This window comes from Triturus cristatus, chromosome 4_1 (genome assembly GCF_964204655.1).
Source record: "Triturus cristatus chromosome 4_1, aTriCri1.1, whole genome shotgun sequence".
Lineage (NCBI taxonomy): Eukaryota > Metazoa > Chordata > Amphibia > Caudata > Salamandridae > Triturus > Triturus cristatus.
The window spans coordinates 107,061,104-107,083,603 of record NC_140585.1 but is presented as its reverse complement, the minus strand read 5'-3'; the positions used below and the strand labels follow the sequence as shown (position 1 = coordinate 107,083,603).

Below are 22,500 nucleotides of genomic sequence, written 5' to 3'. Positions count from 1 at the left end.
AGAATCCTACTTGTTGAAGACATCAAAGTGATGATTCATCTTGACAACCATAATGCTTTGATGATAGAAATCTGTCGCATCTCTCTTGATCATTGGTAAGGGTTCTTCTTCTAAACCAGAGACTCTTTACAGTAGCTTTTAGAAAAACGGAATATTTTGTTTATCTCAATCACCTTCAATCTACAGATTTTTCCGTTCTCTTTCCTTTTGAAAATGCATCCAAAATGCACGTTCTTGATGCTGGGTGCGTAGTAATGACTCCCATAACTTTCTGTCATTTCTTTCATGGTTCCGCGCAGCCATCCATTTGCCACCAATGCTGCCCAAGGTCTTTGTATCAAAGTTCCTTTCCTTTCTGTAAAATTGAAATTTGGAGCACCCCTGCTTATCCCCAAGCCAAGACAGAACATGAACTTTGGTCTGAAATCCTCCTTTGGGGTGATAAGATGTACCTTACAGTGTGCTCTAAGAACTGGTGACTTTGAGAGGGAGCTGCAGGTAATGTTCATGATTTTCATCGATCTGCTCCTGATCCCCACCCCCACAACCTTTCTTGAGCGAGAGATAATTACAGCGCTGAAAGATACTTCAGCCACTCCTTCGATAGCTCAGTTGGTAGAGCGGAGGACTGTAGCATAAAGTCAGACATCCTTAGGTCGCTGGTTCAAATCCGGCTCGAAGGATTTTTTGCTTCGATTTCCATATATTTCACTTTTATTCAAACAATACCTTCCATTGATTATGATCGAGACTTTGCAGTCCCTGGGTTTCAGGGATTCCTTGCATCCATCAAACAGCTCGAGGGCAAAAGTGGGGATGTAGCTCAGTGGTAGAGCGCATGCTTCGCATGTATGAGGTCCCGGGTTCAATCCCCGGCATCTCTAGGAGCCTCTGTTCCTTATCTTGGCTTTTTTCCAGAAGGCTAGCCTGCCATCATGCAGAAAGAAGAAGTTTGTCATGCAGTTGGGGTGAGAGCCCCACTTAAATAGTCAGACATTTGCTTTGGAAAAATCTTTGAACTAGGCATAGTTTGCGCATTTCAAGAAAATCGGAGAATTTTGCATTCCAAAAGAAGGAAATAAATGCCCTCTCTGAGGATCGAACTCAGGACCTTCAGATTATGAGACTGACGCGCTGCCTACTGCGCTAAGAAGGCTGTATATAGGCATCTGTACATAAGACCATGAAGATCATCCAGGTACAAGGCTGAAGGATTTTCCTGACTCACATTGTATACTGCAGAGTCGAATGGGGTGATGTGGCCGTCGGTTCAATGCAGGGTTTCCAATCATACAGTCAAACCTTGCAGAAGTGGGGATGTAGCTCAGTGGTAGAGCGCATGCTTTGCATGTATGAGGCCCCGGGTTCAATCCCCGGCATCTCCAGACTTTTGCCATGCTTACCTTGGATTTTGGGCCGAAAGCTAGGCTGGCATCATGATGAAGGAAGAGATATGTCCTCCAACCGGGATGAGGACCCCGCTTAATCTGTCAGACGTTTGCCTTGAAAAATCCCTTGAAATGGGGCTATCTCATTTTTGATGATTATAGATCAAAAGAATCCTACTTGTTGAAGACATCAAAGTGATGATTCATCTTGACAACCATAATGCTTTGATGATAGAAATCTGTCGCATCTCTCTTGATCATTGGTAAGGGTTCTTCTTCTAAACCAGAGACTCTTTACAGTAGCTTTTAGAAAAACGGAATATTTTGTTTATCTCAATCACCTTCAATCTACAGATTTTTCCGTTCTCTTTCCTTTTGAAAATGCATCCAAAATGCACGTTCTTGATGCTGGGTGCGTAGTAATGACTCCCATAACTTTCTGTCATTTCTTTCATGGTTCCGCGCAGCCATCCATTTGCCACCAATGCTGCCCAAGGTCTTTGTATCAAAGTTCCTTTCCTTTCTGTAAAATTGAAATTTGGAGCACCCCTGCTTATCCCCAAGCCAAGACAGAACATGAACTTTGGTCTGAAATCCTCCTTTGGGGTGATAAGACGTACCTTACAGTGTGCTCTAAGAACTGGTGACTTTGAGAGGGAGCTGCAGGTAATGTTCATGATTTTCATCGATCTGCTCCTGATCCCCACCCCCACAACCTTTCTTGAGCGAGAGATAATTACAGCGCTGAAAGATACTTCAGCCACTCCTTCGATAGCTCAGTTGGTAGAGCGGAGGACTGTAGCATAAAGTCAGACATCCTTAGGTCGCTGGTTCAAATCCGGCTCGAAGGATTTTTTGCTTCGATTTCCATATATTTCACTTTTATTCAAACAATACCTTCCATTGATTATGATCGAGACTTTGCAGTCCCTGGGTTTCAGGGATTCCTTGCATCCATCAAACAGCTCGAGTGCAAAAGTGGGGATGTAGCTCAGTGGTAGAGCGCATGCTTCGCATGTATGAGGTCCCGGGTTCAATCCCCGGCATCTCCAGGAGCCTCTGTTCCTTATCTTGGCTTTTTTCCAGAAGGCTAGCCTGCCATCATGCAGAAAGAAGAAGTTTGTCATGCAGTTGGGGTGAGAGCCCCACTTAAATAGTCAGACATTTGCTTTGGAAAAATCTTTGAACTAGGCATAGTTGGCGCATTTCAAGAAAATCGGAGAATTTTGCATTCCAAAAGAAGGAAATAAATGCCCTCTCTGAGGATCGAACTCAGGACCTTCAGATTATGAGACTGACGCGCTGCCTACTGCGCTAAGAAGACTGTATATAGGCATCTGTACATAAGACCATGAAGATCATCCAGGTACAAGGCTGAAGGATTTTCCTGACTGACATTGTATACTGCAGAGTCGAATGGGGTGATGTGGCCGTCGGTTCAATGCAGGGTTTCCAATCATACAGTAAAACCTTGCAGAAGTGGGGATGTAGCTCAGTGGTAGAGCGCATGCTTTGCATGTATGAGGCCCCGGGTTCAATCCCCGGCATCTCCAGACTTTTGCCATGCTTACCTTGGATTTTGGGCCGAAAGCTAGGCTGGCATCATGATGAAGGAAGAGATATGTCCTCCAACCGGGATGAGGACCCCGCTTAATCTGTCAGACGTTTGCCTTGAAAAATCCCATGAAATGGGGCTATCTCATTTTTGATGATTATAGATCAAAAGAATCCTACTTGTTGAAGACATCAAAGTGATGATTCATCTTGACAACCATAATGCTTTGATGATAGAAATCTGTCGCATCTCTCTTGATCATTGGTAAGGGTTCTTCTTCTAAACCAGAGACTCTTTACAGTAGCTTTTAGAAAAACGGAATATTTTGTTTATCTCAATCACCTTCAATCTACAGATTTTTCCGTTCTCTTTCCTTTTGAAAATGCATCCAAAATGCACGTTCTTGATGCTGGGTGCGTAGTAATGACTCCCATAACTTTCTGTCATTTCTTTCATGGTTCCGCGCAGCCATCCATTTGCCACCAATGCTGCCCAAGGTCTTTGTATCAAAGTTCCTTTCCTTTCTGTAAAATTGAAATTTGGAGCACCCCTGCTTATCCCCAAGCCAAGACAGAACATGAACTTTGGTCTGAAATCCTCCTTTGGGGTGATAAGATGTACCTTACAGTGTGCTCTAAGAACTGGTGACTTTGAGAGGGAGCTGCAGGTAATGTTCATGATTTTCATCGATCTGCTCCTGATCCCCACCCCCACAACCTTTCTTGAGCGAGAGATAATTACAGCGCTGAAAGATACTTCAGCCACTCCTTCGATAGCTCAGTTGGTAGAGCGGAGGACTGTAGCATAAAGTCAGACATCCTTAGGTCGCTGGTTCAAATCCGGCTCGAAGGATTTTTTGCTTCGATTTCCATATATTTCACTTTTATTCAAACAATACCTTCCATTGATTATGATCGAGACTTTGCAGTCCCTGGGTTTCAGGGATTCCTTGCATCCATCAAACAGCTCGAGGGCAAAAGTGGGGATGTAGCTCAGTGGTAGAGCGCATGCTTCGCATGTATGAGGTCCCGGGTTCAATCCCCGGCATCTCCAGGAGCCTCTGTTCCTTATCTTGGCTTTTTTCCAGAAGGCTAGCCTGCCATCATGCAGAAAGAAGAAGTTTGTCATGCAGTTGGGGTGAGAGCCCCACTTAAATAGTCAGACATTTGCTTTGGAAAAATCTTTGAACTAGGCATAGTTTGCGCATTTCAAGAAAATCGGAGAATTTTGCATTCCAAAAGAAGGAAATAAATGCCCTCTCTGAGGATCGAACTCAGGACCTTCAGATTATGAGACTGACGCGCTGCCTACTGCGCTAAGAAGACTGTATATAGGCATCTGTACATAAGACCATGAAGATCATCCAGGTACAAGGCTGAAGGATTTTCCTGACTGACATTGTATACTGCAGAGTCGAATGGGGTGATGTGGCCGTCGGTTCAATGCAGGGTTTCCAATCATACAGTAAAACCTTGCAGAAGTGGGGATGTAGCTCAGTGGTAGAGCGCATGCTTTGCATGTATGAGGCCCCGGGTTCAATCCCCGGCATCTCCAGACTTTTGCCATGCTTACCTTGGATTTTGGGCCGAAAGCTAGGCTGGCATCATGATGAAGGAAGAGATATGTCCTCCAACCGGGATGAGGACCCCGCTTAATCTGTCAGACGTTTGCCTTGAAAAATCCCATGAAATGGGGCTATCTCATTTTTGATGATTATAGATCAAAAGAATCCTACTTGTTGAAGACATCAAAGTGATGATTCATCTTGACAACCATAATGCTTTGATGATAGAAATCTGTCGCATCTCTCTTGATCATTGGTAAGGGTTCTTCTTCTAAACCAGAGACTCTTTACAGTAGCTTTTAGAAAAACGGAATATTTTGTTTATCTCAATCACCTTCAATCTACAGATTTTTCCGTTCTCTTTCCTTTTGAAAATGCATCCAAAATGCACGTTCTTGATGCTGGGTGCGTAGTAATGACTCCCATAACTTTCTGTCATTTCTTTCATGGTTCCGCGCAGCCATCCATTTGCCACCAATGCTGCCCAAGGTCTTTGTATCAAAGTTCCTTTCCTTTCTGTAAAATTGAAATTTGGAGCACCCCTGCTTATCCCCAAGCCAAGACAGAACATGAACTTTGGTCTGAAATCCTCCTTTGGGGTGATAAGACATACCTTACAGTGTGCTCTAAGAACTGGTGACTTTGAGAGGGAGCTGCAGGTAATGTTCATGATTTTCATCGATCTGCTCCTGATCCCCACCCCCACAACCTTTCTTGAGCGAGAGATAATTACAGCGCTGAAAGATACTTCAGCCACTCCTTCGATAGCTCAGTTGGTAGAGCGGAGGACTGTAGCATAAAGTCAGACATCCTTAGGTCGCTGGTTCAAATCCGGCTCGAAGGATTTTTTGCTTCGATTTCCATATCTTTCACTTTTATTCAAACAATACCTTCCATTGATTATGATCGAGACTTTGCAGTCCCTGGGTTTCAGGGATTCCTTGCATCCATCAAACAGCTCGAGTGCAAAAGTGGGGATGTAGCTCAGTGGTAGAGCGCATGCTTCGCATGTATGAGGTCCCGGGTTCAATCCCCGGCATCTCCAGGAGCCTCTGTTCCTTATCTTGGCTTTTTTCCAGAAGGCTAGCCTGCCATCATGCAGAAAGAAGAAGTTTGTCATGCAGTTGGGGTGAGAGCCCCACTTAAATAGTCAGACATTTGCTTTGGAAAAATCTTTGAACTAGGCATAGTTTGCGCATTTCAAGAAAATCGGAGAATTTTGCATTCCAAAAGAAGGAAATAAATGCCCTCTCTGAGGATCGAACTCAGGACCTTCAGATTATGAGACTGACGCGCTGCCTACTGCGCTAAGAAGGCTGTATATAGGCATCTGTACATAAGACCATGAAGATCATCCAGGTACAAGGCTGAAGGATTTTCCTGACTGACATTGTATACTGCAGAGTCGAATGGGGTGATGTGGCCGTCGGTTCAATGCAGGGTTTCCAATCATACAGTCAAACCTTGCAGAAGTGGGGATGTAGCTCAGTGGTAGAGCGCATGCTTTGCATGTATGAGGCCCCGGGTTCAATCCCCGGCATCTCCAGACTTTTGCCATGCTTACCTTGGATTTTGGGCCGAAAGCTAGGCTGGCATCATGATGAAGGAAGAGATATGTCCTCCAACCGGGATGAGGACCCCGCTTAATCTGTCAGACGTTTGCCTTGAAAAATCCCATGAAATGGGGCTATCTCATTTTTGATGATTATAGATCAAAAGAATCCTACTTGTTGAAGACATCAAAGTGATGATTCATCTTGACAACCATAATGCTTTGATGATAGAAATCTGTCGCATCTCTCTTGATCATTGGTAAGGGTTCTTCTTCTAAACCAGAGACTCTTTACAGTAGCTTTTAGAAAAACGGAATATTTTGTTTATCTCAATCACCTTCAATCTACAGATTTTTCCGTTCTCTTTCCTTTTGAAAATGCATCCAAAATGCACGTTCTTGATGCTGGGTGCGTAGTAATGACTCCCATAACTTTCTGTCATTTCTTTCATGGTTCCGCGCAGCCATCCATTTGCCACCAATGCTGCCCAAGGTCTTTGTATCAAAGTTCCTTTCCTTTCTGTAAAATTGAAATTTGGAGCACCCCTGCTTATCCCCAAGCCAAGACAGAACATGAACTTTGGTCTGAAATCCTCCTTTGGGGTGATAAGACGTACCTTACAGTGTGCTCTAAGAACTGGTGACTTTGAGAGGGAGCTGCAGGTAATGTTCATGATTTTCATCGATCTGCTCCTGATCCCCACCCCCACAACCTTTCTTGAGCGAGAGATAATTACAGCGCTGAAAGATACTTCAGCCACTCCTTCGATAGCTCAGTTGGTAGAGCGGAGGACTGTAGCATAAAGTCAGACATCCTTAGGTTGCTGGTTCAAATCCGGCTCGAAGGATTTTTTGCTTCGATTTCCATATCTTTCACTTTTATTCAAACAATACCTTCCATTGATTATGATCGAGACTTTGCAGTCCCTGGGTTTCAGGGATTCCTTGCATCCATCAAACAGCTCGAGTGCAAAAGTGGGGATGTAGCTCAGTGGTAGAGCGCATGCTTCGCATGTATGAGGTCCCGGGTTCAATCCCCGGCATCTCCAGGAGCCTCTGTTCCTTATCTTGGCTTTTTTCCAGAAGGCTAGCCTGCCATCATGCAGAAAGAAGAAGTTTGTCATGCAGTTGGGGTGAGAGCCCCACTTAAATAGTCAGACATTTGCTTTGGAAAAATCTTTGAACTAGGCATAGTTTGCGCATTTCAAGAAAATCGGAGAATTTTGCATTCCAAAAGAAGGAAATAAATGCCCTCTCTGAGGATCGAACTCAGGACCTTCAGATTATGAGACTGACACGCTGCCTACTGCGCTAAGAAGGCTGTATATAGGCATCTGTACATAAGACCATGAAGATCATCCAGGTACAAGGCTGAAGGATTTTCCTGACTGACATTGTATACTGCAGAGTCAAATGGGGTGATGTGGCCGTCGGTTCAATGCAGGGTTTCCAATCATACAGTCAAACCTTGCAGAAGTGGGGATGTAGCTCAGTGGTAGAGCGCATGCTTTGCATGTATGAGGCCCCGGGTTCAATCCCCGGCATCTCCAGACTTTTGCCATGCTTACCTTGGATTTTGGGCCGAAAGCTAGGCTGGCATCATGATGAAGGAAGAGATATGTCCTCCAACCGGGATGAGGACCCCGCTTAATCTGTCAGACGTTTGCCTTGAAAAATCCCATGAAATGGGGCTATCTCATTTTTGATGATTATAGATCAAAAGAATCCTACTTGTTGAAGACATCAAAGTGATGATTCATCTTGACAACCATAATGCTTTGATGATAGAAATCTGTCGCATCTCTCTTGATCATTGGTAAGGGTTCTTCTTCTAAACCAGAGACTCTTTACAGTAGCTTTTAGAAAAACGGAATATTTTGTTTATCTCAATCACCTTCAATCTACAGATTTTTCCGTTCTCTTTCCTTTTGAAAATGCATCCAAAATGCACTTTCTTGATGCTGGGTGCGTAGTAATGACTCCCATAACTTTCTGTCATTTCTTTCATGGTTCCGCGCAGCCATCCATTTGCCACCAATGCTGCCCAAGGTCTTTGTATCAAAGTTCCTTTCCTTTCTGTAAAATTGAAATTTGGAGCACCCCTGCTTATCCCCAAGCCAAGACAGAACATGAACTTTGGTCTGAAATCCTCCTTTGGGGTGATAAGATGTACCTTACAGTGTGCTCTAAGAACTGGTGACTTTGAGAGGGAGCTGCAGGTAATGTTCATGATTTTCATCGATCTGCTCCTGATCCCCACCCCCACAACCTTTCTTGAGCGAGAGATAATTACAGCGCTGAAAGATACTTCAGCCACTCCTTCGATAGCTCAGTTGGTAGAGCGGAGGACTGTAGCATAAAGTCAGACATCCTTAGGTCGCTGGTTCAAATCCGGCTCGAAGGATTTTTTGCTTCGATTTCCATATATTTCACTTTTATTCAAACAATACCTTCCATTGATTATGATCGAGACTTTGCAGTCCCTGGGTTTCAGGGATTCCTTGCATCCATCAAACAGCTCGAGGGCAAAAGTGGGGATGTAGCTCAGTGGTAGAGCGCATGCTTCGCATGTATGAGGTCCCGGGTTCAATCCCCGGCATCTCCAGGAGCCTCTGTTCCTTATCTTGGCTTTTTTCCAGAAGGCTAGCCTGCCATCATGCAGAAAGAAGAAGTTTGTCATGCAGTTGGGGTGAGAGCCCCACTTAAATAGTCAGACATTTGCTTTGGAAAAATCTTTGAACTAGGCATAGTTTGCGCATTTCAAGAAAATCGGAGAATTTTGCATTCCAAAAGAAGGAAATAAATGCCCTCTCTGAGGATCGAACTCAGGACCTTCAGATTATGAGACTGACGCGCTGCCTACTGCGCTAAGAAGGCTGTATATAGGCATCTGTACATAAGACCATGAAGATCATCCAGGTACAAGGCTGAAGGATTTTCCTGACTGACATTGTATACTGCAGAGTCGAATGGGGTGATGTGGCCGTCGGTTCAATGCAGGGTTTCCAATCATACAGTCAAACCTTGCAGAAGTGGGGATGTAGCTCAGTGGTAGAGCGCATGCTTTGCATGTATGAGGCCCCGGGTTCAATCCCCGGCATCTCCAGACTTTTGCCATGCTTACCTTGGATTTTGGGCCGAAAGCTAGGCTGGCATCATGATGAAGGAAGAGATATGTCCTCCAACCGGGATGAGGACCCCGCTTAATCTGTCAGACGTTTGCCTTGAAAAATCCCATGAAATGGGGCTATCTCATTTTTGATGATTATAGATCAAAAGAATCCTACTTGTTGAAGACATCAAAGTGATGATTCATCTTGACAACCATAATGCTTTGATGATAGAAATCTGTCGCATCTCTCTTGATCATTGGTAAGGGTTCTTCTTCTAAACCAGAGACTCTTTACAGTAGCTTTTAGAAAAACGGAATATTTTGTTTATCTCAATCACCTTCAATCTACAGATTTTTCCGTTCTCTTTCCTTTTGAAAATGCATCCAAAATGCACGTTCTTGATGCTGGGTGCGTAGTAATGACTCCCATAACTTTCTGTCATTTCTTTCATGGTTCCGCGCAGCCATCCATTTGCCACCAATGCTGCCCAAGGTCTTTGTATCAAAGTTCCTTTCCTTTCTGTAAAATTGAAATTTGGAGCACCCCTGCTTATCCCCAAGCCAAGACAGAACATGAACTTTGGTCTGAAATCCTCCTTTGGGGTGATAAGACGTACCTTACAGTGTGCTCTAAGAACTGGTGACTTTGAGAGGGAGCTGCAGGTAATGTTCATGATTTTCATCGATCTGCTCCTGATCCCCACCCCCACAACCTTTCTTGAGCGAGAGATAATTACAGCGCTGAAAGATACTTCAGCCACTCCTTCGATAGCTCAGTTGGTAGAGCGGAGGACTGTAGCATAAAGTCAGACATCCTTAGGTTGCTGGTTCAAATCCGGCTCGAAGGATTTTTTGCTTCGATTTCCATATCTTTCACTTTTATTCAAACAATACCTTCCATTGATTATGATCGAGACTTTGCAGTCCCTGGGTTTCAGGGATTCCTTGCATCCATCAAACAGCTCGAGTGCAAAAGTGGGGATGTAGCTCAGTGGTAGAGCGCATGCTTCGCATGTATGAGGTCCCGGGTTCAATCCCCGGCATCTCCAGGAGCCTCTGTTCCTTATCTTGGCTTTTTTCCAGAAGGCTAGCCTGCCATCATGCAGAAAGAAGAAGTTTGTCATGCAGTTGGGGTGAGAGCCCCACTTAAATAGTCAGACATTTGCTTTGGAAAAATCTTTGAACTAGGCATAGTTTGCGCATTTCAAGAAAATCGGAGAATTTTGCATTCCAAAAGAAGGAAATAAATGCCCTCTCTGAGGATCGAACTCAGGACCTTCAGATTATGAGACTGACACGCTGCCTACTGCGCTAAGAAGGCTGTATATAGGCATCTGTACATAAGACCATGAAGATCATCCAGGTACAAGGCTGAAGGATTTTCCTGACTGACATTGTATACTGCAGAGTCAAATGGGGTGATGTGGCCGTCGGTTCAATGCAGGGTTTCCAATCATACAGTCAAACCTTGCAGAAGTGGGGATGTAGCTCAGTGGTAGAGCGCATGCTTTGCATGTATGAGGCCCCGGGTTCAATCCCCGGCATCTCCAGACTTTTGCCATGCTTACCTTGGATTTTGGGCCGAAAGCTAGGCTGGCATCATGATGAAGGAAGAGATATGTCCTCCAACCGGGATGAGGACCCCGCTTAATCTGTCAGACGTTTGCCTTGAAAAATCCCATGAAATGGGGCTATCTCATTTTTGATGATTATAGATCAAAAGAATCCTACTTGTTGAAGACATCAAAGTGATGATTCATCTTGACAACCATAATGCTTTGATGATAGAAATCTGTCGCATCTCTCTTGATCATTGGTAAGGGTTCTTCTTCTAAACCAGAGACTCTTTACAGTAGCTTTTAGAAAAACGGAATATTTTGTTTATCTCAATCACCTTCAATCTACAGATTTTTCCGTTCTCTTTCCTTTTGAAAATGCATCCAAAATGCACTTTCTTGATGCTGGGTGCGTAGTAATGACTCCCATAACTTTCTGTCATTTCTTTCATGGTTCCGCGCAGCCATCCATTTGCCACCAATGCTGCCCAAGGTCTTTGTATCAAAGTTCCTTTCCTTTCTGTAAAATTGAAATTTGGAGCACCCCTGCTTATCCCCAAGCCAAGACAGAACATGAACTTTGGTCTGAAATCCTCCTTTGGGGTGATAAGATGTACCTTACAGTGTGCTCTAAGAACTGGTGACTTTGAGAGGGAGCTGCAGGTAATGTTCATGATTTTCATCGATCTGCTCCTGATCCCCACCCCCACAACCTTTCTTGAGCGAGAGATAATTACAGCGCTGAAAGATACTTCAGCCACTCCTTCGATAGCTCAGTTGGTAGAGCGGAGGACTGTAGCATAAAGTCAGACATCCTTAGGTCGCTGGTTCAAATCCGGCTCGAAGGATTTTTTGCTTCGATTTCCATATATTTCACTTTTATTCAAACAATACCTTCCATTGATTATGATCGAGACTTTGCAGTCCCTGGGTTTCAGGGATTCCTTGCATCCATCAAACAGCTCGAGGGCAAAAGTGGGGATGTAGCTCAGTGGTAGAGCGCATGCTTCGCATGTATGAGGTCCCGGGTTCAATCCCCGGCATCTCCAGGAGCCTCTGTTCCTTATCTTGGCTTTTTTCCAGAAGGCTAGCCTGCCATCATGCAGAAAGAAGAAGTTTGTCATGCAGTTGGGGTGAGAGCCCCACTTAAATAGTCAGACATTTGCTTTGGAAAAATCTTTGAACTAGGCATAGTTTGCGCATTTCAAGAAAATCGGAGAATTTTGCATTCCAAAAGAAGGAAATAAATGCCCTCTCTGAGGATCGAACTCAGGACCTTCAGATTATGAGACTGACGCGCTGCCTACTGCGCTAAGAAGGCTGTATATAGGCATCTGTACATAAGACCATGAAGATCATCCAGGTACAAGGCTGAAGGATTTTCCTGACTGACATTGTATACTGCAGAGTCGAATGGGGTGATGTGGCCGTCGGTTCAATGCAGGGTTTCCAATCATACAGTCAAACCTTGCAGAAGTGGGGATGTAGCTCAGTGGTAGAGCGCATGCTTTGCATGTATGAGGCCCCGGGTTCAATCCCCGGCATCTCCAGACTTTTGCCATGCTTACCTTGGATTTTGGGCCGAAAGCTAGGCTGGCATCATGATGAAGGAAGAGATATGTCCTCCAACCGGGATGAGGACCCCGCTTAATCTGTCAGACGTTTGCCTTGAAAAATCCCATGAAATGGGGCTATCTCATTTTTGATGATTATAGATCAAAAGAATCCTACTTGTTGAAGACATCAAAGTGATGATTCATCTTGACAACCATAATGCTTTGATGATAGAAATCTGTCGCATCTCTCTTGATCATTGGTAAGGGTTCTTCTTCTAAACCAGAGACTCTTTACAGTAGCTTTTAGAAAAACGGAATATTTTGTTTATCTCAATCACCTTCAATCTACAGATTTTTCCGTTCTCTTTCCTTTTGAAAATGCATCCAAAATGCACGTTCTTGATGCTGGGTGCGTAGTAATGACTCCCATAACTTTCTGTCATTTCTTTCATGGTTCCGCGCAGCCATCCATTTGCCACCAATGCTGCCCAAGGTCTTTGTATCAAAGTTCCTTTCCTTTCTGTAAAATTGAAATTTGGAGCACCCCTGCTTATCCCCAAGCCAAGACAGAACATGAACTTTGGTCTGAAATCCTCCTTTGGGGTGATAAGACGTACCTTACAGTGTGCTCTAAGAACTGGTGACTTTGAGAGGGAGCTGCAGGTAATGTTCATGATTTTCATCGATCTGCTCCTGATCCCCACCCCCACAACCTTTCTTGAGCGAGAGATAATTACAGCGCTGAAAGATACTTCAGCCACTCCTTCGATAGCTCAGTTGGTAGAGCGGAGGACTGTAGCATAAAGTCAGACATCCTTAGGTTGCTGGTTCAAATCCGGCTCGAAGGATTTTTTGCTTCGATTTCCATATCTTTCACTTTTATTCAAACAATACCTTCCATTGATTATGATCGAGACTTTGCAGTCCCTGGGTTTCAGGGATTCCTTGCATCCATCAAACAGCTCGAGTGCAAAAGTGGGGATGTAGCTCAGTGGTAGAGCGCATGCTTCGCATGTATGAGGTCCCGGGTTCAATCCCCGGCATCTCCAGGAGCCTCTGTTCCTTATCTTGGCTTTTTTCCAGAAGGCTAGCCTGCCATCATGCAGAAAGAAGAAGTTTGTCATGCAGTTGGGGTGAGAGCCCCACTTAAATAGTCAGACATTTGCTTTGGAAAAATCTTTGAACTAGGCATAGTTTGCGCATTTCAAGAAAATCGGAGAATTTTGCATTCCAAAAGAAGGAAATAAATGCCCTCTCTGAGGATCGAACTCAGGACCTTCAGATTATGAGACTGACACGCTGCCTACTGCGCTAAGAAGGCTGTATATAGGCATCTGTACATAAGACCATGAAGATCATCCAGGTACAAGGCTGAAGGATTTTCCTGACTGACATTGTATACTGCAGAGTCAAATGGGGTGATGTGGCCGTCGGTTCAATGCAGGGTTTCCAATCATACAGTCAAACCTTGCAGAAGTGGGGATGTAGCTCAGTGGTAGAGCGCATGCTTTGCATGTATGAGGCCCCGGGTTCAATCCCCGGCATCTCCAGACTTTTGCCATGCTTACCTTGGATTTTGGGCCGAAAGCTAGGCTGGCATCATGATGAAGGAAGAGATATGTCCTCCAACCGGGATGAGGACCCCGCTTAATCTGTCAGACGTTTGCCTTGAAAAATCCCATGAAATGGGGCTATCTCATTTTTGATGATTATAGATCAAAAGAATCCTACTTGTTGAAGACATCAAAGTGATGATTCATCTTGACAACCATAATGCTTTGATGATAGAAATCTGTCGCATCTCTCTTGATCATTGGTAAGGGTTCTTCTTCTAAACCAGAGACTCTTTACAGTAGCTTTTAGAAAAACGGAATATTTTGTTTATCTCAATCACCTTCAATCTACAGATTTTTCCGTTCTCTTTCCTTTTGAAAATGCATCCAAAATGCACTTTCTTGATGCTGGGTGCGTAGTAATGACTCCCATAACTTTCTGTCATTTCTTTCATGGTTCCGCGCAGCCATCCATTTGCCACCAATGCTGCCCAAGGTCTTTGTATCAAAGTTCCTTTCCTTTCTGTAAAATTGAAATTTGGAGCACCCCTGCTTATCCCCAAGCCAAGACAGAACATGAACTTTGGTCTGAAATCCTCCTTTGGGGTGATAAGATGTACCTTACAGTGTGCTCTAAGAACTGGTGACTTTGAGAGGGAGCTGCAGGTAATGTTCATGATTTTCATCGATCTGCTCCTGATCCCCACCCCCACAACCTTTCTTGAGCGAGAGATAATTACAGCGCTGAAAGATACTTCAGCCACTCCTTCGATAGCTCAGTTGGTAGAGCGGAGGACTGTAGCATAAAGTCAGACATCCTTAGGTCGCTGGTTCAAATCCGGCTCGAAGGATTTTTTGCTTCGATTTCCATATATTTCACTTTTATTCAAACAATACCTTCCATTGATTATGATCGAGACTTTGCAGTCCCTGGGTTTCAGGGATTCCTTGCATCCATCAAACAGCTCGAGGGCAAAAGTGGGGATGTAGCTCAGTGGTAGAGCGCATGCTTCGCATGTATGAGGTCCCGGGTTCAATCCCCGGCATCTCCAGGAGCCTCTGTTCCTTATCTTGGCTTTTTTCCAGAAGGCTAGCCTGCCATCATGCAGAAAGAAGAAGTTTGTCATGCAGTTGGGGTGAGAGCCCCACTTAAATAGTCAGACATTTGCTTTGGAAAAATCTTTGAACTAGGCATAGTTTGCGCATTTCAAGAAAATCGGAGAATTTTGCATTCCAAAAGAAGGAAATAAATGCCCTCTCTGAGGATCGAACTCAGGACCTTCAGATTATGAGACTGACGCGCTGCCTACTGCGCTAAGAAGGCTGTATATAGGCATCTGTACATAAGACCATGAAGATCATCCAGGTACAAGGCTGAAGGATTTTCCTGACTGACATTGTATACTGCAGAGTCGAATGGGGTGATGTGGCCGTCGGTTCAATGCAGGGTTTCCAATCATACAGTCAAACCTTGCAGAAGTGGGGATGTAGCTCAGTGGTAGAGCGCATGCTTTGCATGTATGAGGCCCCGGGTTCAATCCCCGGCATCTCCAGACTTTTGCCATGCTTACCTTGGATTTTGGGCCGAAAGCTAGGCTGGCATCATGATGAAGGAAGAGATATGTCCTCCAACCGGGATGAGGACCCCGCTTAATCTGTCAGACGTTTGCCTTGAAAAATCCCTTGAAATGGGGCTATCTCATTTTTGATGATTATAGATCAAAAGAATCCTACTTGTTGAAGACATCAAAGTGATGATTCATCTTGACAACCATAATGCTTTGATGATAGAAATCTGTCGCATCTCTCTTGATCATTGGTAAGGGTTCTTCTTCTAAACCAGAGACTCTTTACAGTAGCTTTTAGAAAAACGGAATATTTTGTTTATCTCAATCACCTTCAATCTACAGATTTTTCCGTTCTCTTTCCTTTTGAAAATGCATCCAAAATGCACGTTCTTGATGCTGGGTGCGTAGTAATGACTCCCATAACTTTCTGTCATTTCTTTCATGGTTCCGCGCAGCCATCCATTTGCCACCAATGCTGCCCAAGGTCTTTGTATCAAAGTTCCTTTCCTTTCTGTAAAATTGAAATTTGGAGCACCCCTGCTTATCCCCAAGCCAAGACAGAACATGAACTTTGGTCTGAAATCCTCCTTTGGGGTGATAAGACGTACCTTACAGTGTGCTCTAAGAACTGGTGACTTTGAGAGGGAGCTGCAGGTAATGTTCATGATTTTCATCGATCTGCTCCTGATCCCCACCCCCACAACCTTTCTTGAGCGAGAGATAATTACAGCGCTGAAAGATACTTCAGCCACTCCTTCGATAGCTCAGTTGGTAGAGCGGAGGACTGTAGCATAAAGTCAGACATCCTTAGGTCGCTGGTTCAAATCCGGCTCGAAGGATTTTTTGCTTCGATTTCCATATCTTTCACTTTTATTCAAACAATACCTTCCATTGATTATGATCGAGACTTTGCAGTCCCTGGGTTTCAGGGATTCCTTGCATCCATCAAACAGCTCGAGGGCAAAAGTGGGGATGTAGCTCAGTGGTAGAGCGCATGCTTCGCATGTATGAGGTCCCGGGTTCAATCCCCGGCATCTCCAGGAGCCTCTGTTCCTTATCTTGGCTTTTTTCCAGAAGGCTAGCCTGCCATCATGCAGAAAGAAGAAGTTTGTCATGCAGTTGGGGTGAGAGCCCCACTTAAATAGTCAGACATTTGCTTTGGAAAAATCTTTGAACTAGGCATAGTTTGCGCATTTCAAGAAAATCGGAGAATTTTGCATTCCAAAAGAAGGAAATAAATGCCCTCTCTGAGGATCGAACTCAGGACCTTCAGATTATGAGACTGACGCGCTGCCTACTGCGCTAAGAAGACTGTATATAGGCATCTGTACATAAGACCATGAAGATCATCCAGGTACAAGGCTGAAGGATTTTCCTGACTGACATTGTATACTGCAGAGTCGAATGGGGTGATGTGGCCGTCGGTTCAATGCAGGGTTTCCAATCATACAGTAAAACCTTGCAGAAGTGGGGATGTAGCTCAGTGGTAGAGCGCATGCTTTGCATGTATGAGGCCCCGGGTTCAATCCCCGGCATCTCCAGACTTTTGCCATGCTTACCTTGGATTTTGGGCCGAAAGCTAGGCTGGCATCATGATGAAGGAAGAGATATGTCCTCCAACCGGGATGAGGACCCCGCTTAATCTGTCAGACGTTTGCCTTGAAAAATCCCATGAAATGGGGCTATCTCATTTTTGATGATTATAGATCAAAAGAATCCTACTTGTTGAAGACATCAAAGTGATGATTCATCTTGACAACCATAATGCTTTGATGATAGAAATCTGTCGCATCTCTCTTGATCATTGGTAAGGGTTCTTCTTCTAAACCAGAGACTCTTTACAGTAGCTTTTAGAAAAACGGAATATTTTGTTTATCTCAATCACCTTCAATCTACAGATTTTACCGTTCTCTTTCCTTTTGAAAATGCATCCAAAATGCACGTTCTTGATGCTGGGTGCGTAGTAATGACTCCCATAACTTTCTGTCATTTCTTTCATGGTTCCGCGCAGCCATCCATTTGCCACCAATGCTGCCCAAGGTCTTTGTATCAAAGTTCCTTTCCTTTCTGTAAAATTGAAATTTGGAGCACCCCTGCTTATCCCCAAGCCAAGACAGAACATGAACTTTGGTCTGAAATCCTCCTTTGGGGTGATAAGACGTACCTTACAGTGTGCTCTAAGAACTGGTGACTTTGAGAGGGAGCTGCAGGTAATGTTCATGATTTTCATCGATCTGCTCCTGATCCCCACCCCCACAACCTTTCTTGAGCGAGAGATAATTACAGCGCTGAAAGATACTTCAGCCACTCCTTCGATAGCTCAGTTGGTAGAGCGGAGGACTGTAGCATAAAGTCAGACATCCTTAGGTCGCTGGTTCAAATCCGGCTCGAAGGATTTTTTGCTTCGATTTCCATATCTTTCACTTTTATTCAAACAATACCTTCCATTGATTATGATCGAGACTTTGCAGTCCCTGGGTTTCAGGGATTCCTTGCATCCATCAAACAGCTCGAGTGCAAAAGTGGGGATGTAGCTCAGTGGTAGAGCGCATGCTTCGCATGTATGAGGTCCCGGGTTCAATCCCCGGCATCTCCAGGAGCCTCTGTTCCTTATCTTGGCTTTTTTCCAGAAGGCTAGCCTGCCATCATGCAGAAAGAAGAAGTTTGTCATGCAGTTGGGGTGAGAGCCCCACTTAAATAGTCAGACATTTGCTTTGGAAAAATCTTTGAACTAGGCATAGTTTGCGCATTTCAAGAAAATCGGAGAATTTTGCATTCCAAAAGAAGGAAATAAATGCCCTCTCTGAGGATCGAACTCAGGACCTTCAGATTATGAGACTGACGCGCTGCCTACTGCGCTAAGAAGGCTGTATATAGGCATCTGTACATAAGACCATGAAGATCATCCAGGTACAAGGCTGAAGGATTTTCCTGACTGACATTGTATACTGCAGAGTCGAATGGGGTGATGTGGCCGTCGGTTCAATGCAGGGTTTCCAATCATACAGTCAAACCTTGCAGAAGTGGGGATGTAGCTCAGTGGTAGAGCGCATGCTTTGCATGTATGAGGCCCCGGGTTCAATCCCCGGCATCTCCAGACTTTTGCCATGCTTACCTTGGATTTTGGGCCGAAAGCTAGGCTGGCATCATGATGAAGGAAGAGATATGTCCTCCAACCGGGATGAGGACCCCGCTTAATCTGTCAGACGTTTGCCTTGAAAAATCCCATGAAATGGGGCTATCTCATTTTTGATGATTATAGATCAAAAGAATCCTACTTGTTGAAGACATCAAAGTGATGATTCATCTTGACAACCATAATGCTTTGATGATAGAAATCTGTCGCATCTCTCTTGATCATTGGTAAGGGTTCTTCTTCTAAACCAGAGACTCTTTACAGTAGCTTTTAGAAAAACGGAATATTTTGTTTATCTCAATCACCTTCAATCTACAGATTTTTCCGTTCTCTTTCCTTTTGAAAATGCATCCAAAATGCACGTTCTTGATGCTGGGTGCGTAGTAATGACTCCCATAACTTTCTGTCATTTCTTTCATGGTTCCGCGCAGCCATCCATTTGCCACCAATGCTGCCCAAGGTCTTTGTATCAAAGTTCCTTTCCTTTCTGTAAAATTGAAATTTGGAGCACCCCTGCTTATCCCCAAGCCAAGACAGAACATGAACTTTGGTCTGAAATCCTCCTTTGGGGTGATAAGACGTACCTTACAGTGTGCTCTAAGAACTGGTGACTTTGAGAGGGAGCTGCAGGTAATGTTCATGATTTTCATCGATCTGCTCCTGATCCCCACCCCCACAACCTTTCTTGAGCGAGAGATAATTACAGCGCTGAAAGATACTTCAGCCACTCCTTCGATAGCTCAGTTGGTAGAGCGGAGGACTGTAGCATAAAGTCAGACATCCTTAGGTTGCTGGTTCAAATCCGGCTCGAAGGATTTTTTGCTTCGATTTCCATATCTTTCACTTTTATTCAAACAATACCTTCCATTGATTATGATCGAGACTTTGCAGTCCCTGGGTTTCAGGGATTCCTTGCATCCATCAAACAGCTCGAGTGCAAAAGTGGGGATGTAGCTCAGTGGTAGAGCGCATGCTTCGCATGTATGAGGTCCCGGGTTCAATCCCCGGCATCTCCAGGAGCCTCTGTTCCTTATCTTGGCTTTTTTCCAGAAGGCTAGCCTGCCATCATGCAGAAAGAAGAAGTTTGTCATGCAGTTGGGGTGAGAGCCCCACTTAAATAGTCAGACATTTGCTTTGGAAAAATCTTTGAACTAGGCATAGTTTGCGCATTTCAAGAAAATCGGAGAATTTTGCATTCCAAAAGAAGGAAATAAATGCCCTCTCTGAGGATCGAACTCAGGACCTTCAGATTATGAGACTGACACGCTGCCTACTGCGCTAAGAAGGCTGTATATAGGCATCTGTACATAAGACCATGAAGATCATCCAGGTACAAGGCTGAAGGATTTTCCTGACTGACATTGTATACTGCAGAGTCAAATGGGGTGATGTGGCCGTCGGTTCAATGCAGGGTTTCCAATCATACAGTCAAACCTTGCAGAAGTGGGGATGTAGCTCAGTGGTAGAGCGCATGCTTTGCATGTATGAGGCCCCGGGTTCAATCCCCGGCATCTCCAGACTTTTGCCATGCTTACCTTGGATTTTGGGCCGAAAGCTAGGCTGGCATCATGATGAAGGAAGAGATATGTCCTCCAACCGGGATGAGGACCCCGCTTAATCTGTCAGACGTTTGCCTTGAAAAATCCCATGAAATGGGGCTATCTCATTTTTGATGATTATAGATCAAAAGAATCCTACTTGTTGAAGACATCAAAGTGATGATTCATCTTGACAACCATAATGCTTTGATGATAGAAATCTGTCGCATCTCTCTTGATCATTGGTAAGGGTTCTTCTTCTAAACCAGAGACTCTTTACAGTAGCTTTTAGAAAAACGGAATATTTTGTTTATCTCAATCACCTTCAATCTACAGATTTTTCCGTTCTCTTTCCTTTTGAAAATGCATCCAAAATGCACTTTCTTGATGCTGGGTGCGTAGTAATGACTCCCATAACTTTCTGTCATTTCTTTCATGGTTCCGCGCAGCCATCCATTTGCCACCAATGCTGCCCAAGGTCTTTGTATCAAAGTTCCTTTCCTTTCTGTAAAATTGAAATTTGGAGCACCCCTGCTTATCCCCAAGCCAAGACAGAACATGAACTTTGGTCTGAAATCCTCCTTTGGGGTGATAAGATGTACCTTACAGTGTGCTCTAAGAACTGGTGACTTTGAGAGGGAGCTGCAGGTAATGTTCATGATTTTCATCGATCTGCTCCTGATCCCCACCCCCACAACCTTTCTTGAGCGAGAGATAATTACAGCGCTGAAAGATACTTCAGCCACTCCTTCGATAGCTCAGTTGGTAGAGCGGAGGACTGTAGCATAAAGTCAGACATCCTTAGGTCGCTGGTTCAAATCCGGCTCGAAGGATTTTTTGCTTCGATTTCCATATATTTCACTTTTATTCAAACAATACCTTCCATTGATTATGATCGAGACTTTGCAGTCCCTGGGTTTCAGGGATTCCTTGCATCCATCAAACAGCTCGAGGGCAAAAGTGGGGATGTAGCTCAGTGGTAGAGCGCATGCTTCGCATGTATGAGGTCCCGGGTTCAATCCCCGGCATCTCCAGGAGCCTCTGTTCCTTATCTTGGCTTTTTTCCAGAAGGCTAGCCTGCCATCATGCAGAAAGAAGAAGTTTGTCATGCAGTTGGGGTGAGAGCCCCACTTAAATAGTCAGACATTTGCTTTGGAAAAATCTTTGAACTAGGCATAGTTTGCGCATTTCAAGAAAATCGGAGAATTTTGCATTCCAAAAGAAGGAAATAAATGCCCTCTCTGAGGATCGAACTCAGGACCTTCAGATTATGAGACTGACGCGCTGCCTACTGCGCTAAGAAGGCTGTATATAGGCATCTGTACATAAGACCATGAAGATCATCCAGGTACAAGGCTGAAGGATTTTCCTGACTGACATTGTATACTGCAGAGTCGAATGGGGTGATGTGGCCGTCGGTTCAATGCAGGGTTTCCAATCATACAGTCAAACCTTGCAGAAGTGGGGATGTAGCTCAGTGGTAGAGCGCATGCTTTGCATGTATGAGGCCCCGGGTTCAATCCCCGGCATCTCCAGACTTTTGCCATGCTTACCTTGGATTTTGGGCCGAAAGCTAGGCTGGCATCATGATGAAGGAAGAGATATGTCCTCCAACCGGGATGAGGACCCCGCTTAATCTGTCAGACGTTTGCCTTGAAAAATCCCTTGAAATGGGGCTATCTCATTTTTGATGATTATAGATCAAAAGAATCCTACTTGTTGAAGACATCAAAGTGATGATTCATCTTGACAACCATAATGCTTTGATGATAGAAATCTGTCGCATCTCTCTTGATCATTGGTAAGGGTTCTTCTTCTAAACCAGAGACTCTTTACAGTAGCTTTTAGAAAAACGGAATATTTTGTTTATCTCAATCACCTTCAATCTACAGATTTTTCCGTTCTCTTTCCTTTTGAAAATGCATCCAAAATGCACGTTCTTGATGCTGGGTGCGTAGTAATGACTCCCATAACTTTCTGTCATTTCTTTCATGGTTCCGCGCAGCCATCCATTTGCCACCAATGCTGCCCAAGGTCTTTGTATCAAAGTTCCTTTCCTTTCTGTAAAATTGAAATTTGGAGCACCCCTGCTTATCCCCAAGCCAAGACAGAACATGAACTTTGGTCTGAAATCCTCCTTTGGGGTGATAAGACGTACCTTACAGTGTGCTCTAAGAACTGGTGACTTTGAGAGGGAGCTGCAGGTAATGTTCATGATTTTCATCGATCTGCTCCTGATCCCCACCCCCACAACCTTTCTTGAGCGAGAGATAATTACAGCGCTGAAAGATACTTCAGCCACTCCTTCGATAGCTCAGTTGGTAGAGCGGAGGACTGTAGCATAAAGTCAGACATCCTTAGGTCGCTGGTTCAAATCCGGCTCGAAGGATTTTTTGCTTCGATTTCCATATCTTTCACTTTT

General features: G+C 44.3%; 45 non-coding genes across 45 annotated transcripts; 38 read left to right on the top strand and 7 right to left on the bottom strand.

Annotated features, from left to right (window-relative positions):
- Positions 1–597: 597 nt before the first annotated feature.
- Positions 598–683, top strand: TRNAY-GUA (transfer RNA tyrosine (anticodon GUA)). The gene is given in 2 exon segments: positions 598–634; positions 648–683. It is a non-coding gene; the product is annotated as a tRNA-Tyr (tRNA).
- A 400-nt stretch (positions 684–1,083) lies between these two features.
- Positions 1,084–1,156, bottom strand: TRNAM-CAU (transfer RNA methionine (anticodon CAU)). The gene has a single exon. It is a non-coding gene; the product is annotated as a tRNA-Met (tRNA).
- Positions 1,157–1,313: 157 nt separating this feature from the next.
- Positions 1,314–1,385, top strand: TRNAA-UGC (transfer RNA alanine (anticodon UGC)). Its single transcript has one exon. It is a non-coding gene; the product is annotated as a tRNA-Ala (tRNA).
- Positions 1,386–2,153: 768 nt separating this feature from the next.
- Positions 2,154–2,239, top strand: TRNAY-GUA (transfer RNA tyrosine (anticodon GUA)). The gene is given in 2 exon segments: positions 2,154–2,190; positions 2,204–2,239. It is a non-coding gene; the product is annotated as a tRNA-Tyr (tRNA).
- Positions 2,240–2,368: 129 nt separating this feature from the next.
- On the top strand, positions 2,369–2,440 carry TRNAA-CGC (transfer RNA alanine (anticodon CGC)). Its single transcript has one exon. It is a non-coding gene; the product is annotated as a tRNA-Ala (tRNA).
- Positions 2,441–2,869: 429 nt separating this feature from the next.
- TRNAA-UGC (transfer RNA alanine (anticodon UGC)) lies at positions 2,870–2,941 on the top strand. The gene has a single exon. It is a non-coding gene; the product is annotated as a tRNA-Ala (tRNA).
- Positions 2,942–3,709: 768 nt separating this feature from the next.
- Positions 3,710–3,795, top strand: TRNAY-GUA (transfer RNA tyrosine (anticodon GUA)). Its single transcript is given in 2 exon segments — positions 3,710–3,746; positions 3,760–3,795. It is a non-coding gene; the product is annotated as a tRNA-Tyr (tRNA).
- Positions 3,796–3,924: 129 nt separating this feature from the next.
- Positions 3,925–3,996, top strand: TRNAA-CGC (transfer RNA alanine (anticodon CGC)). Its single transcript has one exon. It is a non-coding gene; the product is annotated as a tRNA-Ala (tRNA).
- Positions 3,997–4,425: 429 nt separating this feature from the next.
- TRNAA-UGC (transfer RNA alanine (anticodon UGC)) lies at positions 4,426–4,497 on the top strand. The gene has a single exon. It is a non-coding gene; the product is annotated as a tRNA-Ala (tRNA).
- Positions 4,498–5,265: 768 nt separating this feature from the next.
- On the top strand, positions 5,266–5,351 carry TRNAY-GUA (transfer RNA tyrosine (anticodon GUA)). The gene is given in 2 exon segments: positions 5,266–5,302; positions 5,316–5,351. It is a non-coding gene; the product is annotated as a tRNA-Tyr (tRNA).
- A 129-nt stretch (positions 5,352–5,480) lies between these two features.
- On the top strand, positions 5,481–5,552 carry TRNAA-CGC (transfer RNA alanine (anticodon CGC)). Its single transcript has one exon. It is a non-coding gene; the product is annotated as a tRNA-Ala (tRNA).
- Positions 5,553–5,751: 199 nt separating this feature from the next.
- On the bottom strand, positions 5,752–5,824 carry TRNAM-CAU (transfer RNA methionine (anticodon CAU)). The gene has a single exon. It is a non-coding gene; the product is annotated as a tRNA-Met (tRNA).
- Positions 5,825–5,981: 157 nt separating this feature from the next.
- TRNAA-UGC (transfer RNA alanine (anticodon UGC)) lies at positions 5,982–6,053 on the top strand. Its single transcript has one exon. It is a non-coding gene; the product is annotated as a tRNA-Ala (tRNA).
- A 983-nt stretch (positions 6,054–7,036) lies between these two features.
- TRNAA-CGC (transfer RNA alanine (anticodon CGC)) lies at positions 7,037–7,108 on the top strand. The gene has a single exon. It is a non-coding gene; the product is annotated as a tRNA-Ala (tRNA).
- A 429-nt stretch (positions 7,109–7,537) lies between these two features.
- TRNAA-UGC (transfer RNA alanine (anticodon UGC)) lies at positions 7,538–7,609 on the top strand. Its single transcript has one exon. It is a non-coding gene; the product is annotated as a tRNA-Ala (tRNA).
- Positions 7,610–8,377: 768 nt separating this feature from the next.
- Positions 8,378–8,463, top strand: TRNAY-GUA (transfer RNA tyrosine (anticodon GUA)). The gene is given in 2 exon segments: positions 8,378–8,414; positions 8,428–8,463. It is a non-coding gene; the product is annotated as a tRNA-Tyr (tRNA).
- Positions 8,464–8,592: 129 nt separating this feature from the next.
- On the top strand, positions 8,593–8,664 carry TRNAA-CGC (transfer RNA alanine (anticodon CGC)). The gene has a single exon. It is a non-coding gene; the product is annotated as a tRNA-Ala (tRNA).
- Positions 8,665–8,863: 199 nt separating this feature from the next.
- TRNAM-CAU (transfer RNA methionine (anticodon CAU)) lies at positions 8,864–8,936 on the bottom strand. The gene has a single exon. It is a non-coding gene; the product is annotated as a tRNA-Met (tRNA).
- Positions 8,937–9,093: 157 nt separating this feature from the next.
- Positions 9,094–9,165, top strand: TRNAA-UGC (transfer RNA alanine (anticodon UGC)). The gene has a single exon. It is a non-coding gene; the product is annotated as a tRNA-Ala (tRNA).
- Positions 9,166–10,148: 983 nt separating this feature from the next.
- TRNAA-CGC (transfer RNA alanine (anticodon CGC)) lies at positions 10,149–10,220 on the top strand. The gene has a single exon. It is a non-coding gene; the product is annotated as a tRNA-Ala (tRNA).
- A 429-nt stretch (positions 10,221–10,649) lies between these two features.
- TRNAA-UGC (transfer RNA alanine (anticodon UGC)) lies at positions 10,650–10,721 on the top strand. Its single transcript has one exon. It is a non-coding gene; the product is annotated as a tRNA-Ala (tRNA).
- A 768-nt stretch (positions 10,722–11,489) lies between these two features.
- TRNAY-GUA (transfer RNA tyrosine (anticodon GUA)) lies at positions 11,490–11,575 on the top strand. Its single transcript is given in 2 exon segments — positions 11,490–11,526; positions 11,540–11,575. It is a non-coding gene; the product is annotated as a tRNA-Tyr (tRNA).
- Positions 11,576–11,704: 129 nt separating this feature from the next.
- On the top strand, positions 11,705–11,776 carry TRNAA-CGC (transfer RNA alanine (anticodon CGC)). Its single transcript has one exon. It is a non-coding gene; the product is annotated as a tRNA-Ala (tRNA).
- Positions 11,777–11,975: 199 nt separating this feature from the next.
- On the bottom strand, positions 11,976–12,048 carry TRNAM-CAU (transfer RNA methionine (anticodon CAU)). Its single transcript has one exon. It is a non-coding gene; the product is annotated as a tRNA-Met (tRNA).
- Positions 12,049–12,205: 157 nt separating this feature from the next.
- On the top strand, positions 12,206–12,277 carry TRNAA-UGC (transfer RNA alanine (anticodon UGC)). Its single transcript has one exon. It is a non-coding gene; the product is annotated as a tRNA-Ala (tRNA).
- A 983-nt stretch (positions 12,278–13,260) lies between these two features.
- TRNAA-CGC (transfer RNA alanine (anticodon CGC)) lies at positions 13,261–13,332 on the top strand. Its single transcript has one exon. It is a non-coding gene; the product is annotated as a tRNA-Ala (tRNA).
- Positions 13,333–13,761: 429 nt separating this feature from the next.
- Positions 13,762–13,833, top strand: TRNAA-UGC (transfer RNA alanine (anticodon UGC)). The gene has a single exon. It is a non-coding gene; the product is annotated as a tRNA-Ala (tRNA).
- A 768-nt stretch (positions 13,834–14,601) lies between these two features.
- On the top strand, positions 14,602–14,687 carry TRNAY-GUA (transfer RNA tyrosine (anticodon GUA)). The gene is given in 2 exon segments: positions 14,602–14,638; positions 14,652–14,687. It is a non-coding gene; the product is annotated as a tRNA-Tyr (tRNA).
- A 129-nt stretch (positions 14,688–14,816) lies between these two features.
- On the top strand, positions 14,817–14,888 carry TRNAA-CGC (transfer RNA alanine (anticodon CGC)). Its single transcript has one exon. It is a non-coding gene; the product is annotated as a tRNA-Ala (tRNA).
- Positions 14,889–15,087: 199 nt separating this feature from the next.
- TRNAM-CAU (transfer RNA methionine (anticodon CAU)) lies at positions 15,088–15,160 on the bottom strand. The gene has a single exon. It is a non-coding gene; the product is annotated as a tRNA-Met (tRNA).
- A 157-nt stretch (positions 15,161–15,317) lies between these two features.
- TRNAA-UGC (transfer RNA alanine (anticodon UGC)) lies at positions 15,318–15,389 on the top strand. Its single transcript has one exon. It is a non-coding gene; the product is annotated as a tRNA-Ala (tRNA).
- A 768-nt stretch (positions 15,390–16,157) lies between these two features.
- Positions 16,158–16,243, top strand: TRNAY-GUA (transfer RNA tyrosine (anticodon GUA)). The gene is given in 2 exon segments: positions 16,158–16,194; positions 16,208–16,243. It is a non-coding gene; the product is annotated as a tRNA-Tyr (tRNA).
- Positions 16,244–16,372: 129 nt separating this feature from the next.
- TRNAA-CGC (transfer RNA alanine (anticodon CGC)) lies at positions 16,373–16,444 on the top strand. Its single transcript has one exon. It is a non-coding gene; the product is annotated as a tRNA-Ala (tRNA).
- A 429-nt stretch (positions 16,445–16,873) lies between these two features.
- TRNAA-UGC (transfer RNA alanine (anticodon UGC)) lies at positions 16,874–16,945 on the top strand. Its single transcript has one exon. It is a non-coding gene; the product is annotated as a tRNA-Ala (tRNA).
- Positions 16,946–17,713: 768 nt separating this feature from the next.
- Positions 17,714–17,799, top strand: TRNAY-GUA (transfer RNA tyrosine (anticodon GUA)). Its single transcript is given in 2 exon segments — positions 17,714–17,750; positions 17,764–17,799. It is a non-coding gene; the product is annotated as a tRNA-Tyr (tRNA).
- A 129-nt stretch (positions 17,800–17,928) lies between these two features.
- TRNAA-CGC (transfer RNA alanine (anticodon CGC)) lies at positions 17,929–18,000 on the top strand. Its single transcript has one exon. It is a non-coding gene; the product is annotated as a tRNA-Ala (tRNA).
- Positions 18,001–18,199: 199 nt separating this feature from the next.
- TRNAM-CAU (transfer RNA methionine (anticodon CAU)) lies at positions 18,200–18,272 on the bottom strand. Its single transcript has one exon. It is a non-coding gene; the product is annotated as a tRNA-Met (tRNA).
- A 157-nt stretch (positions 18,273–18,429) lies between these two features.
- TRNAA-UGC (transfer RNA alanine (anticodon UGC)) lies at positions 18,430–18,501 on the top strand. The gene has a single exon. It is a non-coding gene; the product is annotated as a tRNA-Ala (tRNA).
- Positions 18,502–19,484: 983 nt separating this feature from the next.
- On the top strand, positions 19,485–19,556 carry TRNAA-CGC (transfer RNA alanine (anticodon CGC)). The gene has a single exon. It is a non-coding gene; the product is annotated as a tRNA-Ala (tRNA).
- A 429-nt stretch (positions 19,557–19,985) lies between these two features.
- TRNAA-UGC (transfer RNA alanine (anticodon UGC)) lies at positions 19,986–20,057 on the top strand. The gene has a single exon. It is a non-coding gene; the product is annotated as a tRNA-Ala (tRNA).
- A 768-nt stretch (positions 20,058–20,825) lies between these two features.
- Positions 20,826–20,911, top strand: TRNAY-GUA (transfer RNA tyrosine (anticodon GUA)). Its single transcript is given in 2 exon segments — positions 20,826–20,862; positions 20,876–20,911. It is a non-coding gene; the product is annotated as a tRNA-Tyr (tRNA).
- Positions 20,912–21,040: 129 nt separating this feature from the next.
- Positions 21,041–21,112, top strand: TRNAA-CGC (transfer RNA alanine (anticodon CGC)). The gene has a single exon. It is a non-coding gene; the product is annotated as a tRNA-Ala (tRNA).
- A 199-nt stretch (positions 21,113–21,311) lies between these two features.
- TRNAM-CAU (transfer RNA methionine (anticodon CAU)) lies at positions 21,312–21,384 on the bottom strand. The gene has a single exon. It is a non-coding gene; the product is annotated as a tRNA-Met (tRNA).
- A 157-nt stretch (positions 21,385–21,541) lies between these two features.
- On the top strand, positions 21,542–21,613 carry TRNAA-UGC (transfer RNA alanine (anticodon UGC)). Its single transcript has one exon. It is a non-coding gene; the product is annotated as a tRNA-Ala (tRNA).
- Positions 21,614–22,381: 768 nt separating this feature from the next.
- Positions 22,382–22,467, top strand: TRNAY-GUA (transfer RNA tyrosine (anticodon GUA)). The gene is given in 2 exon segments: positions 22,382–22,418; positions 22,432–22,467. It is a non-coding gene; the product is annotated as a tRNA-Tyr (tRNA).
- The last annotated feature ends 33 nt before the right edge of the window (positions 22,468–22,500 follow it).